This window comes from Triticum dicoccoides, unplaced genomic scaffold, assembly GCF_002162155.2.
Source record: "Triticum dicoccoides isolate Atlit2015 ecotype Zavitan unplaced genomic scaffold, WEW_v2.0 scaffold164384, whole genome shotgun sequence".
NCBI lineage: Eukaryota > Viridiplantae > Streptophyta > Magnoliopsida > Poales > Poaceae > Triticum > Triticum dicoccoides.
In genome coordinates, this window is record NW_021217658.1 from 1 (window position 1) to 7,597 (window position 7,597).

Below are 7,597 nucleotides of genomic sequence, written 5' to 3' on the forward strand. Positions count from 1 at the left end.
ATTTTATGAAAAATACACTAACAAACTTCTTATACTAGGTTCACATGTTCTAATACATGATTATCATTTTTTTTCAAATACATATTTTGATGATTACTTTTTTCCTACACATTTGTACAATTTTCATGTACATCATGAACATTTTTTATACATGCTTAACTTTTTCTCAAATAGGTGGTTAACTTTTTTTTTAAATGTGCAGTGACCACATTAAAAAACTAAAAGGAAAATTGGAAGATTAAAATTAAAAACAAAAGAGAGAAGAGAAAAAATAACAAAAAAAATTAAAGAAAAAAAGAGTAAAGGAAAACATGACGTTAGCGCTAGTGTGCCAGCCCATGAATCGGTTCCCTACATTTGAGACTACCCATGCAGGGAGTAACATAGGTAGTAAACGTACTGGATGTACATCAAGAACATTTCTTATACATGCTTAACATTTTCTCAAATAGGTGGTTAACATGTTTTTAATGTGCAATGGGCACATTAAAAAACTAAAAGGGAAATCAGAAAATAAAAATTTAAAAGAAAAAAGAAAAGAAAACAAAAATGACGTTAACACTATTGTACCGGCCCAAGAATCGGTTTCCTACACTTAGACTACCCATACTCGGAATAACATAGATGCCACCTAAGCAAAAAAAATGAGGTAACGGCTAATTAATAAGAGAGACAAATAAAGTAACATAGGTAGTTACCATCATAAGGCACCTCCCAAGAAAGAATGAGTCTACAAGAAAATAAATGAGGCCATATATGATACTATCTTTATATTAGTTTGCACTATGAAGATAGTAACGTGAACTAGTAACAGCAACGTGAACTAGTAACATATGCATGTTACTGATCTAAGTTACTCCCTGCTATGACTAGTCTAAGGCAAGCTTTTACCTCCCTACTATGACTAGTAGACTGCCTGTGCGTTGTCACGGGCATTTGAAAATTTATATTGGTTGCATGTAAAATTATACATACATAGAAAGATAGGCAATAACAAATAAAAAAATAATTGAAATCTAATTCGCTGCAATGTACTTCGATAAAAAAAGTAATTCATACCTATACACCTGATGCACAAAATAAAGAAGGTGGTACACAAACATTGAACTCTTTATTCTGCAATGCATTACAAATGATAATAACACTTGAATGCCTTTTTTTAATTCTTAAAATCGATTGCCTCATGAAAGCAAGTGCATTGTTATTATCCATTAATTAAAAACAACACATGAAGGATTTTTTTCCTTTAAACAAATGTCCAAGAAGTTACAACCAGAAACTTAATTGCAATATGCAATTGCCTGGCAAACTATTACATAATATGGATTTAAGGGCTTGAAACCATACAATTTATCATTTAGAAAGTACTACAGAAAACACAACTTCTAGAACATGCTACTCCTACCTCTCTTGTGACAGGTAGACATATCAATCTTTGATAACATTTTTTGTTTAAAATTTTATTGGCATTTATTTGTATTTTTATAACACTTTTTCAATTTTATTTGAGTTATGTAACTTCATATTTGGTGTACCGGCTCAAAAGGATTTTCACATAAAACTCAAAAGAAAATGGGTGTGTTGTAATAGGAGCTATGCCATAAAAGGGAAGTGAGCAACTCCTATTCAAACACCAACCAACTCAAGAGAAACCCTAATTAGACATACACTTAAACATTAACATCAAATATAAGGGTGAAAGGGTGAATGGCATGGAGCATCAATTGCGAATAAAAAGGCTAAAACTTGCCCAGAAAATACACTCCCTCCATTCCTAAATTTAAATATTTTTAGAGATTCCAATATGACATACAGATGTATATATATACATGTTTCAGAATATAGAGTTCACTCATTTTACTTCGTATGTAGTCCACATTGGAATCTCCAAAAAGACTTATATTCAGGAACGGAGGGAGTAGGTCACAACTCACAAATTCACAACATACTTTCTCCTTGTATTAGCACAAAAGTCAAATAATGCACGGTAGGACTGATGAGAAGGTATATAATATTAGTCTTATTGGTTGTTCATTATTCTATGAGAGAGAGAGAGAGAGAGAGAGAATCGACACCCCCAAATTGTCTCCGTATGTCTAGGCTATCCGAAAACCCATTCCATATGTGAGAAGGAAATAGGTAAGCACATCTATAGACAGCACGCTAGATCCGGCAAAGAAACACAGTTTTCTAAAATATTACAAAGCATCCCAATGATTTGACGTTATGAATTGCTACGAACTTAAATGCTTAATACAATCAACAGAAAAGCTACCAGCATGCTTCTCCATTTTGAGCCAGTCCACCTATTGAGGACTTCTTGGTTAAAACCTGCAATCATTCTATATAGCCTGCAAAATAGGAGGTAAATATCAGAAAATAATGTACAAATAATAATTTCAGAAATATTAAGGGAAAATATTTTAGGCTATGAAAGAAAATCATCCGCACAAACCACAAGACCTTTAGCTTGATAACAACAAAGTTCAAACAATCAGACGTAACACATGAGGCAGAAGTCTTTCATGATAAATTGGTAGTGGCTCACCTCCGCTCGATGTCGTCCTCTGTCTTTGTTGTGTCGCTCCTTTTGAGTGTTGCTTCTACCGCTGTCCACTTGGTGAGCGCACTACTGACCCATCCTCACAAACAGAGCAAACTGCCAGAGCCCAAAGTTTGATGATGTTGATAGGATGCGCTTGGCATTCATGAACCTATGCTAAAGAACAAAATCTGACATTTGTAAATTTTATCAAAATATGGTGGATGCAACTACATAGATAAAATTATAAATTATTTCAATTAACTAATAATTTAAAGCAAGCATGTTCATAATATAGCAAGCCGGGTCATCCAATGTTAATTGTGCCAAGAACTTAATTTTTTTTCAATCAGACCTTGATTTTCCTTAGATGAAATTGTCTCTGGTGTGTATGAAGCATAATAAATCAATTTAAAAATGGAACAAATACATGATCAAGGATTCTAGTCAAAAATATTTCACATCAGCTAAACATCATTGCATCCGCAACTAATCAGAAGTAGTTATAAAAGTGCAGCAACTACACAAACATCTCAGTTCACAAACTGTAACCCTATTCACTGCTCCTGGTTGTGTGAAATTTCTTCAGCAAAGAGAAAAACAGAGACAGGAGAGAGCGGCAGTGATGACGTGCACCGTCTGCCCTCACCTCGCAGCCTTGCAACATCTAAACCAAAAAATGCAGAAGCGCACTGTTAATTCATTCCATTCCATTTTTGAAATTTTCATGACAACCTTGAACAGAAATAGTGATTTGACTTCCCAAGTACAAAGTCAAACTTAGTGAATAAAAACAAATATATGAGAAAGCAAGAAACATTGCTTACCTCAACCAATGACGACAGGTCTGCTTATGGAACATGCCAAACGTGAGTGTGCGAATGCTTCCCTGCAGCGACATGGCATCACATGTAATACTGTTTAAGTTGCCACATTCTTCCTCCACAAAATAAATTATGTACACCTTAGTTTATGCACCTAAGAATGACATGATGAATCATGGGTAAACTATAACCAGCCTATAGTCAACTTTTTCTTATGACATTTATAGTACAAATAAATACTCTATTCACCTTTAGGTATGTTGCATTTGCTGCTTCACAAGGAAGAGTGGGAGGCTCATGAGCTGAGACCTTGAGGGCATGTCCGAGTAGCTGAGTAGAAGAGCGCTCGTCCAATTCCCAGTTTCACTACCACAAATTCGGTAGACCAGATCATAATTTCAGTACCACAATTTAATATCAATACCATATACCCCGAAAAAGAATGGTTTCATTTTAGTAGAAAATCATATCCATCAGTTTCAGTGAAAAATCAAAATCCATTTTGAAAACAAGTGGAGGTATCTTAGTAATAAAAAAATACCACATCCATTTCAGTACAAAAATGAAAGCCAATTTCAGCTTCCGATTCATCGCAATGTCAATATTCAATTGAAATCTTAGAACCGCTGAGTCAAAATAAATATTAAATTAAAATCTTATAGGGACTTTATCCGGTTTAGGAGTTGAGCCAAGCCTATCTGATTTTAGAGTTTAGGGTTGTAGTGTCCACTTAGACAAACGAAAGCTGAAGATAAAAGAACTCACAATCCTAATTTGAATTTGCTAAAACCGGAACTGATTTTAGTTTCAATATTGAAAATCAATGCTTCTATTATTCTTTTAAGATTGATAATTGAAAAGCCATTTATTTATTTTGTTGTTGTTACTTTATGTAGTGGAGACCTAGTAGACATGCATGTTTAAAAAATCTGGTGACGTGGTTAAAACACCCCTGCAATAATCCTCAGATTATACTCAATCTAGGAATCTATACACTATCTAATTTTGTCAGTTTATCGTTAGCTTGTGTTTTGACTTCAGGTTTGTAATGTACTTGGACATTAAGAATCTAGAAAATCATAATTTAGCCACAAATTCATTTGGAGCTCATGAATAAAACCTATAGGTACGTCATGCCACTTGATCAGTGGTACAACCTCGTGAATAAGTCAGAGCTTACCTTCAGATGAGCGGATTCCGTTGTCCCAACAAAACCGCCCACTTCGCTGAAGTGTTGCTGCTGCTGAAAGGCAGAGCACCAACACTCTGAAGACGTCGATCAAGTGCTGGTCTGTTCGTGGAGAAAACAATGACTGGGTGGCCTTCCTCTGCCCAGGGCTGCTGGCTCGACAGGGGGTTGGCACCAGGGGGGTGGGTCAGCACCGTCGCCCATGGGGCGTCAAGCTCCGACAACCGGACATCGCATGGCTGGGACCCGCGCACCCCCACGGCTGTGATTTATCCTATTCATGGGCAGGACCAGCCAACTGCAATTTGAAATGAACAATCATTTTGCCATTAATATCTAAGATAATGATGTTGTACAACCAAACAAATAAAAAAATCGAATGGAGTGGTATAAACCAGAGAGAGGGAGAGTGGAATCCTTGATGAGCACAGGGGCAGACGTCGCTGGCAGTTTTTTCCTCAGTGAAACTGATTGTGATAACAAGCATGGTGGTGATGCCAACAAAGTCCTATAAATCCGATGGCTTCCCCTGATGACAGGGTCACACAAGTCAACAACTCATTCATGAACTGTAATTTTATATGCAGCAGCAAACAAGATTGATTTTTTGTGTTCAAAAGTTGAATAGATTCCACTTGAACCTCAAGAACAAAAAGAAACCTCGCGCTTACTTAAGCATCGATGAGTGGCAACAAAGGGAAAACAAAGTGCGAAAGAGATGTTAACTGCAAACTGCAGTATCTTCATATGTACTTCCCTTGTAGTTTTTTCTTTCTACAGATTCAGTTGGGAAGGACCCAATGGCCAATCTGTTGATACAATAAACATGAGAAATACAACTTAAGCACAATACCTTCACCAGCTGGCCATTGCACGGGGCAGCACGACAATCAAAGAGTCAGCAACTAAGCTGGTAGTGGACGGGCTGTCAGGCTCTTCCACGTTGTGCTCGCCGGTGCACCCGCCAGGCAGCTGGCCGCCTTCCCTCAACTCTGCCCGCTCACTGCCGGCAGATCAGCACATGGTTGCATCAGTCGGCAATACAACTGCCCATCAAAGAAAAAAAAAATTAGCACAAAACTGGGATTAAGAAAAAATGAAACTTGACATAAACGCCTAATCTAAAGCTGCAATTGGAAAGCAAACGATGTTAGCTCAGATATAGGGTACAGCAAATGCATTTTCTCTGCAAATTTATAAACCAGTAATATAACCACAATTGCAGTACAGAAAAAGGGAACAGTTGGTTTGATTTACAACAGATATACAACCATCCACTTGCATCATAGGGTACCCTGCTCCCTCGAGCATCCAGTTGAAAGGTATTCACTAGCCATGGGGAACTCCACCCAGATTTACAGGCAGAAACATATTGGTACACAAAATTATGCTAGCCATTGAAACTTTAATCATACAAAGATTTGGAAGACTGAATCCTCTTGTTTTTTGCTTTCCGTACATTCTCGAATTTTTTAGTTTTTGAGATGGCCCTGGCAACTGCTTTAATTTTCCTCATACTTTTGGTCCTTTAAGTTCTAGTTAAAGAGACAAGATATGGCCGTGGCAACTGCTTTCATTTTCCTCATATTTTTGGTCCTTTAAGTTCTAGTTAAAGAGATAAGTGATCAGATAAAAAATACTCATTGTACATGCATATGCCAAGAATATGAGTCCCTGAAGAAACAGAGCACACTCAAAGGCAAAAAGGTAAGCCATAACAGAAGGAAAGCACGAGCGCAAACTTGGGTGCCACTAATTCACTTTCAGGAGCACATCGGAAAACTTTAACCAGAAGCCTTGGAGGGTATAGGAGAATAAAGAATACCATAGAAGCATAATTCCACACAACTTTAACAGGAAGCCCTAGTCATGGTCTGACAATGAGCAAAAGAGTCTGACAATTCAAATATCTGATATTAGCTTTAAACATCTGCTAGATTAGGAAGATGTAACACCAGTGACATATTTACTTTTATGTATACCAGTAGAACAGCTAACCTAGAAAATGTTATGGACAATATATAGTGCACTGTGACCTCTAATTAGATAAAAAGAAATATTTACCTATTCCTATTGCTGCTTCCTTCCTATTTTTTATTGCAACATAACAATAAGTTCCTCAGCTTTCTAGTTTCAGTGCAAATTAAAATCAAACTGGTTGTGTGAACATAGAAGCATTTATTCAGAAATGAGGAAGCAACAAGTGAAGAATGCCTAAAATTTAAGGAAAATGAGCAAATAAATGGTCATTAATATTCCAGGTAATAGCTGCGGAATGGAAGAGGATGTTTGACCTGAGCTTGAATGGAGGCAGGATAGCGTTCTGGATGACCATCCCGTGGCGGCTGCTTGGCAGATCGATAGGCGGCTTCTTGGCAGATCGATGGCATATTCAATGCTGGTCGGCACGGTGGAGCGGTGCCATAGGGAGGACGCTAGATTGGAGATCCGTTCAGTTGCCCGCGCACTGGGTTGATCAATAGCCCGTGGCGGCATGAAAGCAAGCGGTGATCATGAGCATTTCATTTTCCATGACAGATGACATGTATAGGCTATAGCTGGCGAGCAATTTTCTTGTTTGATAGTCGTCGTTGACACATAGATGTGCAACACAAACCGAACCCATGAAACCATGGAAACATAAGTTCAGGAATAGAAGAACTAAAATGGATTTGTTCAGTTTGGTTTAAAGATGTGTCAGTTAAAGTAGACTACACGTAATCAAGTTGCTGGTCCTAACCACCATACATAAAAGAGCCCATACACATTTCACTAAATAGGAGAGGAGCAATCATTTTTCGCAATAGCTAAACTATAACTGTATCCATCCAAATATCATTTTCCTCAGCTTTCTCTGTCCTTTCCTTTTTATCTTTCTCTGAATTTATCTTTTACCTCTACCAGTGCATATACATATGGCATTACAGCGCAAATAGAGTAGGTAATCACAAGCATGTGCAAACCCAATACACGAAGAATCATATTTGGTACACAGAGAAGGATACCTCTGCAGTCACGGCATTGCAAATACGCAAAGAATCA

General features: G+C 37.4%; 1 long non-coding RNA gene across 4 annotated transcripts; it reads right to left on the reverse strand.

The window, feature by feature from the left end:
- Positions 1-1,994: 1,994 nt before the first annotated feature.
- Positions 1,995-7,591, reverse strand: LOC119344328. Of its 4 annotated transcripts, none has more exons than XR_005166583.1 (8): positions 6,850-7,591; positions 5,409-5,601; positions 4,951-5,084; positions 4,547-4,853; positions 3,616-3,732; positions 3,370-3,431; positions 2,549-2,714; positions 1,995-2,351 (listed from the first exon to the last, which is right to left on the reverse strand). It is a non-coding gene; the product is annotated as an uncharacterized LOC119344328 (long non-coding RNA). The 4 variants fall into 4 exon arrangements; XR_005166582.1 differs by having other exon boundaries at positions 2,549-2,719; XR_005166581.1 differs by having other exon boundaries at positions 2,549-2,733.
- Between the last annotated feature and the right edge of the window lie 6 nt (positions 7,592-7,597).